The 11,160-nt window shown below is 50.7% G+C and overlaps 1 protein-coding gene across 4 annotated transcripts in view; it reads left to right on the top strand.

Moving 5' to 3' along the window:
- The window catches only part of Chst3 (carbohydrate sulfotransferase 3), a 39,392-nt gene that overhangs the window by 2,320 nt on the left and 25,912 nt on the right, over positions 1-11,160 (top strand). For 2 of the 4 annotated variants that reach the window (XM_031347474.1, XM_031347471.1), the window contains exon 1: positions 1,514-1,919. The exons of the other annotated variants lie outside the window; for them this stretch is intronic. The gene's annotated coding sequence lies outside the window, so the exon portion shown is untranslated. Of the gene's footprint in view, positions 1-1,513; positions 1,920-11,160 lie in introns of those variants that run through there. 4 annotated transcript variants of the gene reach the window in all.

Consider the following 11,160-nt stretch of genomic DNA (forward strand, 5'->3'; position numbering starts at 1 on the left):
TTTTTTTTTTTCTTACAGCTGGGAAAGTAAGCCTCAGAAAAATTAAACATCTTTCAGAGTGGCACAGGTGGTAAGAGACCAAGCCAAGATTTGAACCAGGAGAGTCTGATTTCAGAATTGTGCCAACTCTACCACGCTAGCCTGTTTGTATAGGCTCTGCAGCAACGGTGTTGCTTTCTAAGCTGGTTCCAGGGCCTCTGACTGCCCATCTTTCCCCACAGTCTCTGGGGAGTCGTGGAAAGCAGAGGCTGGGCAGTACTGGGCTCCTGGAGCCTTCGGTGAGGCTCTGCAGGCAGGAAGCTGGGGGTTTGGGTGTGAGTGCAGGGTCACAGTACAGAAACCTCCCAAGAGACAATGCCCTACTCAGGTGCAAATGGAGAAAACTGTCCCTTTTGACTGTTCTCTGGCCGAGACACGTGTGTCACCTACCTGTCCTGTAGTCCTCCCCTCTTCTGCCCTTGATAGCATACAACACTCTCTGAGGAATTGATTCCTCGCCAACCATTTCCCTTGTGGATGTCCATAGCCATCTTTCTTATCATACCATGCGCTCCGGAGAGCTGGACTCTTCGTATCATCAGAAGGGACAGGTGGGGCAGAGCCAGGTAACTCGGGGAGAAGATAATAACTGCTCACTTTGTCCCCAGCTGCACTGCAGTACACATGGCCCACAAAGCATAAGCTGTCTGACCCCGTGGGATGCAAGAGAATATGACGGCCAAGAGCAGATGCCTAAGCTCCTGAGCCCAGGGCCTGTAGCCACACTGTCTCAATATCCCCTACTTGATGCCAAGGCTGGCCATCTGGGGTTTAGGATCATCGCTGGAGGAGTAGGGTTTTTAGCTAACCCCAGCGCCTCTGATGTGGCATCCCTCATATGAGAAAAATAGGTACCCTGAAAAGAATGCAAGAGGCCTTGGGTGAATGCAGTTTGGTGGACAGCCCCACCCCCATCTAACGGAATCTCACTGGGTGAGGGCCTAGTGCCTTGAAGTCCTAGCTGCAGGACACCAGGAGCCTTCTTGCCCTCCCTGGCAGAGTGTACATGCTGGATGGAGAGAGAAAGGTGGGGGATGGGGACCACCCAGAGCACTTTGACTGGTCATCTTCATACCTCCAGCTCCATTCTGGTGCCCATTACCCAAGGAAGGTGGGAGTTAGGAATGTTATCAAGTGATGGGTGAGCCTGGGAAGGACTGGGTGCCATCTCTGGGAAGTTGCACCAAGGGCATCTATCTTAACCGCTAGGGATGGCTCAGAGCCTCAAGCCTCAGGAAATCGTGGCAACAGCACTTACATGGGACTTTTATCGCCCTTTCTTCTCAAAGGCCTAAGGAGAGGATAAGAAGCTGCCTGTCCGCTCCAAATCTGTGGATTCCACAGCTGGGTGTGGGTGGTAGGGAAAAGGGTGTTGGCCTGTGCTGCAAGCTCAGGCACCTTCTGTCTCCATTGTCCCAACTCTTAGCTGCCTGCTTCTGGTCCTCAGCCAGCATGGAGGGAGGAACTGGTTCCTGGGAACCTCTCTGTCAGTCTCCAGCATCTGCCTGGCTCTTCCCTGAGCGCTGCCACCTTTTCACAAAGATGGCTGTGTGCTGGAGCACTGAGGGTTTCTCTAAACTCTGGTCAATTCATCACCAGGGTCCTGAGGACTCTGGGAAGTCTGGAGGAAGTGTGGAAAACCAACAAACCAATTTCCCACTTGCCGTTCCTGGTGGCCACAAGTAAACAGCCACTTCTGGGGCCAGCCTGGACTGTTGAAGGCTTTATGCCTGTCCCTCCTTGACTTTGGGAGCCTCAAAAGCCAGGGAACACATCCTGGCCAAGCCAGTCCTGTGCTGCTGGACTAGATGTTGGTGGTTGGGATCAAGCACCACTTGGGGGGATAAAGGACAGCCTGGGGCTGCAGCTCAACTCTCTGGGTAAGTTCTTGGTCCCTGGGGAAGAGTGGTGCTTTGACCTGGAGGGTGGAGAACATGGGGGGGGGGGTGTTTCACCAGCTTTGGGGCATCTTATACGCACTGCTTCAGGGTGGGTAGATCAGAGTTAATTTTCATCTCCTCAAGGTGGGGCCCATTTGTGAAAAGACCATTAGAGATCATGTGCTTCTTTTTCTTTGTACATGTTCTGGATTTCTGGATTGACAAAACTGGTCCCAGAGTTGGGTCCTCTCAGGGAGGACTGCTGGTGTGAGGTCACCCGTGGCTTCTCAGAGGGCAAGCACTAGTGGACCTTCTGTGTCCTTGAGATAGGTAGCTGAGCCTCTGCAACTTATTCGTGATGAACTGAAAGCTCATACTCAGTAAGAAAGGACGTGGTCTCTAGGTGAAGGCAGGTTGCCAGTGTTCAGAATCTCCAACTCAGGGCCAAGCAGAGTCCTAGATCCCTCTCATGTGCAGCTGTGAAAGCTGGCTCTATAAATGGGAGCCTGGGAGAGGGACATTGCTTGAGAGTGCTCAGTACCAATGCCACCAGGCTGCTGGAGAAGGGAGTCATGGTGGTCCCCTCCCCCCATGATTGCAGGCTTTTTCTCCTCTGGTGAAACTCAGGGCCTTACACACTCACTAGGCAAACTCTCTACCACTGAGCTCCCTCCCCAGACCTATCTTGTAGCCTTGTAGGGGAGGAAGGGCTGGTAGCCACACAACCACATATAAACCATTTCACAAAAATGTATACACACACACACACACACACACATACACACACACACACTCAGGTAACCACCCACCCACAGAATATTAAGTAAGCATGAGACATATAGATATACTCCAAAAATCATTTATAGGTACAATCGGCTACAAATCCAGACCCACAACCTCAAGGCTACATTCCATTAAAAAGGCAAACTATATGATATTTAAGAACACCTTGGGAGTACACATGGTAGGACTAATTGCTCTGGCAGCATGTGTATAGTAGAGGATTGCAAAGTCAGTCATCAATGGGAGAAGAAGCCCTTGGCCCTGTGAAGGTTCTGTGACCCAGTGTAGGGGAATGCCAGGGCCAATAAGTGGGAAAGGGTGGGGTGGCAAGCAGGGGTAGGGGGGAGGCAACAGGGGTTTGTTCTTGTTGTTTTTGGGGTTTTGTTTTGTTTTGTTTTGTTTTGTTTTTTGGTTTTTCAAGACAGGGTTTTTCTGTATAGCCCCGGCTGTCCTGGAACTCACTCTGTAGACCAGGCTGGCCTCGAACTCAGAAATCCACCTGCCTCTGCCTCCCAAGTGCTGGGATTAGAGGCGTGCACCACCACCGCCCTGCCAATTAAAAAAAAAAAAAAAAAAAGAATACCTTGGGCTAGGTACTTAACCTTTCTGAGCCCTCCTTCCTCCGTCTCTAAGAAGGGATTGGGAACCCTAGTGTGACTGGCTCTTGTGTGTTACAATGTATATGGAGGCTAGAGTTAGACACAGTGTATGCTAGGTCTGTGGTGTTCCTGGCATCTTTCCGGCACACTCCTGTGCCAGCTGTTGATAGAGCTTAGGGTGTAAAGCATCTCAGATATGCTACGCTGGACGAGCCCTGATTCTCCACTGTGGGATCACATCTTTGTGCTAGACCCTCAGCTTTATTAGGAAGACTGTCACGTCTTCCCACGGGCGGCTCAAACAATGCAGGAGTGAACCACAGACCTAGCATGCACTGTGTCCAATTCTAGCCTCCATACACATTGTAACACACAACAGCCAGTCACACTAGGGTTCCCAATTCCTTCTTAGAGACCGAGGAAGGAGGGCTCAGAAAGGTTAGTTAGTGGAATTCCCTCAGCAACAGTTTGAAAGCAGGGTTACATGGAGTTCTCCCCTTAGCAAGGGAACCCCCAAGAGGCCAGATGCAGGTGGTGCTGCAGACCCTGCGTTCCTATTGGAACCTATTGGACTTCTGAGCATAGTTCTGGGCCACGCGAGTTCTGGCTCACAGTTGGGTATGGTGGCCCATGCCTGTAATCCCAGCACTCTGGCAGGAAAGGCAAGAGGCTCAGGTCATCATTGGCTACAAAGGGAGTTTGAAGCCAGCTTGGGGTATATGAGAGATAGACACAGACGGATGGACACACACACACACACACACACACATACGGAGGGGAACACACACACACACACACACACAGAGAGAGAGAGAGAGAGAGAGAGAGAGAGAGACAGACAGACAGACAGACAGACAGACAGACAGACAGAGAGACAGAGACAGAGACAGAAGAGACAGAGACAGAGACAGAGACAGAAAGACAGAGTCAGAGAAAGCTCACAAGCCTAGATGGTACCAATGCCTCTGTGGTCTGCTATGCTTTTGGTGTTCATCTGATGTCCACGCAGGGCACTTTTCGGTGCCTGTGCCAGCTCCCTTCTACCTGTCAGCTGGCCCCACCCATCCGCTCTCCTCCTAGCCCTTCCCTGTCTCCCTTCCTCTCCAGCTGTCTCACCATCTGCATGAACCTGGAAAGTGCTCCTGTGCCTGAGCCAAAGCAGTGTTAGCTGAGGAAACATTTTGCAAATAAATGCTCCACCCCCCCCCAACTCCCCCTGTGTCGCTCTCCCCCCTACCCCGCCCCGACCCCCCAGCTGCAACTGCTCTAATTTTCAGCAAAGAATTTCACAGCTCAAAGCACACAGCCGCAGGCCGGCTGGGCTGGCTGTGGTCTCTGTGTGACTCCTCTCTGGAGACAGCCAGAGTCTGAGTGTTAAGGGCAGATGCCCAAGTCTGAAGGAACTCCAAGGGAGAAACCTAAAAGCCAAGTGTCTCAAGGGGGTGGTCCTTTCCTCTGAGAGTGAACGGAGCTCCCCTGGCCTATTGGCAATGCTAACTCCTTTTGCACCTAGTATCGATGTCTGAGGGCAGGGCCCACAGGAACTAGAAGCTACAACAGTTGGTATGTCAGCACCACCCCTGATTCTTCCCACATGCCTTTACTGGCTTTCCCAGGAAGCTCCTGAGCTGGTCACTGGAACCACCACCATTTTTAGGCTGAGCCCCACCACGTCCATGGCTGTCAAGCTAGCAGATCTTTGCCTTACCATGATGTCACTGATAGGTTATTTCCTCCACCACTGAACTGAGCCAATTCAAGCCAGAATAGAATATATTAAAGGCAAGTTTATTGAGAAGCTGCCCTTGGGCAAGTTCACTGGCCCCAAGGACCAGGGATGGCCAGAGAAGTCACCATGGGGTGAGAGAAGGTGGGGAGAGGAGAGAGAGAAAGAGCTCAGAGGGCTCAGAGAGCTGAGAGAGAGAGAGAGAAAGAGAGAGAGAGAGAGAGAGAGAGAGAGAGAGAGAGACAGAGACAGAGACAGAGACAGAGACAGAGAGAGAGAGAGAGAGAAGGAGATGATGGTGTGTGTGTGTGTGTGTGTGTGTGTGTGTGCCTAAAATGTCTGGATTAGGGGGGGAAGAACATACCAACCCCTGGACTTGAAATTTCAGGGTCGAGGATAGGGTATGCCAGGAAGGAACTGAGGGATGCTGGGAGAACCTGGACCTATTTTGATATGTAAAATATGTTTCCCAGTCCCTTGTCCTGGGGTCTGAAACCAAAGAGTATGTATTTGTCTTCATACGGCTGGACTCAGAGGAGGGAGTCTCGTGGGGGCCAGAACATGCCTGAGGATCCAACTGAGGGGCTGGATCCAGGAGGTTAGTGTCTGTCACATGTCACCGAGGAGACCGCAAGAAGGTATATGGTTCTGACTCTCTGAATCTGACCTGGCATCCACTAGCTGACCCCACTCGGCCTCTCAGATCACGCAGCAATCCATATAACAGGCCTGGTATCTTTACCAGTGGCTTCCGGAGCCAGGAGGAAAGGATGCGGCAAAGCGTCAGCTTCCCCATGGCCATTTCAGCAATGCAGAGCCCCGGGTGGCTTCCGTGGCCTGTGAGCTGTGGAACATGCTGCTTTAGCCCACATCCAGTCTCCCCTCTGGAGTTTCAAGCACCCCTCATTTCCTGGACACACAGCCCGCACTCTATAGCCTCTTTCGCTGCCCAGGACACAGGACACCGGCTCTATCCCTTCTTCACGTTGGCATGCATGTCACTCTCTCCCAGAAGCCTTGCTGGGTGGCTCCTGTCACAGAGCCTGTGTGTCCACGCTATACCAAGCATGGTGGCTGTTAGTATTGTGGCCAATGGGCTCCATTGGGTAGTGACTCTGATAACAGTATTGTTCGACCTTACTCATCCGTGTCCCCTGTGCTGAGCACTGTCCAAGGACATACGAAGAGCATGCTGTGAACTGTCTGAGTACAGAAGGCAAGAGCTATAGATGTAAGGGTAGGACTCTGTAGGTGCAGCTGGCAGAGGTGGCAGAAGCCAGGATGACCCCAGTAGGCAAAGGGAGATCATGGTGAATGGGATCAACAGAGAGTGGCAGTGGCGGCAGGCCCCTGGGCTGCACTGTTCACAAGATGCAAGGAGAAAGAAGAGACAAGGCGAAGCGTGGTCACACATCCAGGCTCTAGAGCCAACCTGCCTGCCTGTGCTCACCCTTACTGTCAGTGTGACCAGGGCCAAGCTGCTGAACCTTCCTGTGCCTCAGTTTCCCCACTGATGGAACTCAGTGTACAGAGTATATTTGAGAATAAGATGTAAAGGCTTTTATTACAGGTTTTATTTATTTATTTATTTATTTATTTGGTGTGTACATGCCAGAGAATAACTTACGGGACTTAGCACAGTGTGGGTCTTGGGGAATGCACCCAGGTGTCAGGCCTGGCAGCAAGGACCCGAGCTGTCTCTCACCAGCTCCAAAATGTTTTTTAATAAAAATGCTTAATTCTGTGCTTAGCACACAGCATCAAGCAAGGTGAGCTGCTTTATATGCAGATATATGTATGTATGTGTGTGCATGTTGCTGTTGGGAACTGGATGGAGACTGTATGTATGCATGCATGTATGCATGCATGTATGCATGTATATATGTATGCATGTATGTATGTAATCTATGTGTGTATGTATGTATGTGTGCATGTATGTATGTAATCTATGTATATATGTATGTATGTAATCTATGTGTGTATGTATGTATGTATGTATGTATGTATGTATGCAGTTTTTGGTGTTTTGAAGCAGAATCTCACTGTGGAGCTCTGGCTAGGCTAGACCAACCTGGCCTTGAATATATGGCAGTCCTTCTGCCTCTGCTTCCCAAGTGCTGGGATTACAGATGTGTGCCACTGTGCCTGGCTCTCACGAACTTTCGAAGGCAGCTACGAAGCAAGCTGAGTTTGTACCTTAGCTCCCCTGAGATACCATACTTGGCATGACATACTTGGCTGCATTCTGCATGCTCGATGCCCTCACAAACTCCCTCCCCCGCTTCCCCATTCAACCTATCAAGGTTGCTAGCAGGGTCCCCATTTCTCAGATGAGCAAACTGCTCCCTGAGGCTACCCAGCCATGAGCACGCAGAGACAGCCCCGACTCCCTCCCTGGGTTTGTCTGTGCATAAGTCTCTCCACAGAGCAGAAGTTGGCTGAGGCTTGCTGAGGCTAGAGACTGTAGTTGTGAATTTCCATAGCAGGGAGAATGAGAGGTGACAAGGGAGAGATGCCAGGCCGACTCAGAAGGGAGGATGGCCTGGATGCCACGGTATAAAGCTCACTATTCATAGCCTAGGACAAGTCATTGAGTCACTGGGGGGAAACCTGACATCATTGCATCTCTCCGTCTGCTGCCTGCCTGCCTGCATGCTCTTCCTGGGCTCCTGGAGGCCTTCAATGCTCACAGTCCTATAGCTGTCCCTCTCCCCCAACCCCACCAGGTAGGAAGGCCAGAAGCTGCCATGCTTTCTTCTTCTGAGCCTCTGTCTCCTACCTTCCCGCCTCTCCTATTGTGCCATGAGGAAGTCAGGCCAACATCATGGTACCCAACTTCTGGGTTAAGTCTTCAGAGTCTCTGTTCCTGGTCTCCTGTAGGAGTCAGGGTTTGCTTGTTTGTTTTTGGAGACAGGTCTCATGTAGTCCAGGCCAGGCCGGCCACAAACACTATATATAGCCATGACTTTCTTCTTCCATTTTCCAAATGCTGGGATTACAAGGGTGTGTCACCATGCCTAGTTTTTTGAGATGCTGAGTATTGAACCCAGGGCCTTATGCACACTAGGTAAGTACCCTACCCACTGAGCTACATGTTTAGCCCGGGAGTCAGTGTCTAGAAAGTGAAGCTGGCTGAGCTGCGGGCCCAACAGTAAGCTGTGTCCTAGATGGGAGAGCCCAGCTGATAAGCAGGCCCGTTTCCAAGGATGCAGCCAAGTGTGTCTAAGAGATCTTTGTTTAAGAGTCTTCGCCCAACTGCTTCATGTACCTCAATTAAATAGCATTTCACAGATGCCAACAATGAGGCCCAGAGGGGTCAGGGACCTTGTCCGTAGCCACACAGCCCAGAATTCAAACTCATTATCTAACGCTATAGGTGCTCTTGGCCACAGTAGCAAGTGGACTGCACTTGACCCAGATTCACCACGTTGGCAATGCAGACTGAAGGTACCAAGGGGACCTTCCATGTCCGGATGGGTCCCTGTTCACTTTCCTAGAGCAATGTGGACCCATGTGGGATGTGGCACAGAGCAGTGGCTTCCCTGGCCATGGGAACCCTGGATATGGGAGTTGGGCAACAGGTTTTTGTTTTTTAAAAAATCTTTTGCTGATTTCCCTCTTAGAAAGGCACATTCTCCATGCGTCAGAGGGGCGTCTGTCCAGGATTTGGTGGGTCAGACCTGGAAAAAGAATATGAGTCAGGCTGGGGAGGGCTGCCAGCTTCCTCGGCCCAGGCTGTGGGTGTGGAGTGCCAGGCTGCTGCAGCTGCTGCTTCGACTCAAAGCTCTGCTCCTGCTGCCCCTCAGCTGGAAGCTGGGGGAAGGGTTCTGTGCCAGCTCCACACAGAGTGGTACCTTCACACCTTCCTACCACCGAGAGAGAGAGAGAGAGAGAGAGAGAGAGAGAGAGAGAGAGAGAGAGAGAGAGAGGAGCTCGCCTGGTTTCCCAGTTAAGAACATGGAGGCTGGTGGGCATTTTTGACCATTTGAGGTCCCTTGGTGAGAAGGAGGAGGAGGAGGAGGTCTGGGTCTTCCTTCCTGGACCAGCCTGGCCCTCTCACAAAGGCCTCATGGACCTTTTGATCCTTTCTCCTTACACCTTATTCTTTAGTCGTTGATACAGGTGTTGAGTCCAGAGGGCACCTTACTGGAATCTCCAGATGCTTGTGACTAGGATCAAAGAATGGAGCAGGACCTCATGAATAGAGATGGAGACAGAGATGGTCTATTAAAAAGGAAGAAGGCTGAGCCCGGCAGTGGTGGCACACGCCTTTGATCCCAGCACTTGGGAGGCAGAGGCAGGTGGATTTCTGAGTTCGAGGCCAGCCCGGTCTACAGAGTGAGTCCATGACAGCCAGGGCTATACAGAGGAACCCTGTCTCCAAAAAACCAACCGCCCCCCCCAAAAACCTGTCCCAAAACAAACAAACAAAAAAACCAAAACCAAAACAAAACTAAAAGGATGAAGGCAGTTCTGAAAATGGGCATGGCCCAGAGAGCTGGGAGAAGTTAGAAGTTAAGAGTATTGGGTTGCAAGAGCCTTGACACTTGACTTGCAAGGGCTCAACTGTGGGCAGACACATAGCAATGATCACAGACAACAATAGGAGTGACAGAGTGGGACTCTGCAGCACCCCCATGTCCCAATTATATTTCAGGTTGTGCCTCAGTTTACCTAATAAAACAAGAAGCCCAGATGGCATTCCATTTGAGTTGCCTTCAAAGTGGAGGGGGCTGAAGAATTGGCTCTGCATAGCCTGTGGAAGACCCTAAGTTTGATCCCAACACTACCAAAAAATAAAATAAAGTTGGAGAATTAAAAAAACACACAAAAAGGTGAAGTGGTGGTGGCTCAAGCCTTTAATCCCAGCACTTGGGAGGCAGAGGCACTCATAGATGGATCTCTATGAGTTTGAGGCTAGCCTGGTCTACAGAGTGAGTTCCAGGACAGCCAAGGCCACACAGACAAACCCTGTTTTGAAAAACCAAGAACACTAAACAATAACAACAAAGCCAACCCTGACATTACTGGTTGTCATGTAGACAGTCCCCGAATGCCCCAGTCAAGCATAGGAAAGAGAGTTCACCATGTAACCCTGTCAATGTTGTACCAGGGACAACTGGAATTTGTCCTAAGGTTTAAGAAGAAACAAGAAAATAAAAATCAGGACCAGTTCTTGTCTATCTCCAAAGGGTCTGGCGTGTCTCTTGAAAGTCAAACTCTCTTGTTCTGCAAGCCTTTTGTTTTTGTTTTTGTTTTTAATGAGTCTCACAGAGCACAGGCTAGCCCCAAGTATCGTGAAGCTAAGGAAGACCTTGAAGTCTTAAACCTCCTGCCTCCAATGGAGTTATGAGATTACAGACTTTGTACCACCAGGTCCAGCTCTTTAAAAAGCCATTTAAATGGGCCTTGACATTTACAAAGAGAGATAATAAAATCCTACACTGGCAAGGGAAGGTTGGGGGGACAATGGAAACCTCCCACCACCACCTTGTAAAAGCCAACCAGCCTTCTCTACAAAGAAAGCCAACAGCTCTCCAGAAATTCCAATGTGGTGACTGAGCAGAGCTGAGAGCGGGGGAGACTCAGGCCTTGGTGGTTTTATCACAGGGACTAAGGGCAGGGGACAGTTTGAGCCTGAAAAGACACACACACACACACACACACACACACACACACACACACACCGCCAGTCCAGGCTTCCTGGTATGGTTGGGGAGGAGGACACTTCCCAGAAATCCATGAAGGGTCACTAGAGTTGTGCCAATGGTGCAGAACTGGACTCGGAATAGTGACCGGGCCACTGAAGAAGTTGGGTCACCACAAAGGGCTTCAGGCCTGCAGACTTCTAGGTGTTGCATTTCCGGTAATCATAGTTAGGCCCTTTGTGAAGGCCTAACTATGCCCATACCCTTCTGAAGGGAAACAGAGACAGGGCCAGGCAGGCTAGCACAGGACCTGGGTGGAGAAGTGATCTGCCCTAGATATCTCTGGAGGAGCCCTAAGGCTAAGGACTACTCCTAGAGGCCTTTTAATGGTTCTGGGGGAGAAAGTCCTTATGGTATCAGCCTGAATTTGATCCTTGGAACCCACCGCTGGAGGAGAGGACCAACTTCTAAAAGTTTTCCTCTGA

This window comes from Mastomys coucha, unplaced genomic scaffold, assembly GCF_008632895.1.
Source record: "Mastomys coucha isolate ucsf_1 unplaced genomic scaffold, UCSF_Mcou_1 pScaffold3, whole genome shotgun sequence".
Lineage (NCBI taxonomy): Eukaryota > Metazoa > Chordata > Mammalia > Rodentia > Muridae > Mastomys > Mastomys coucha.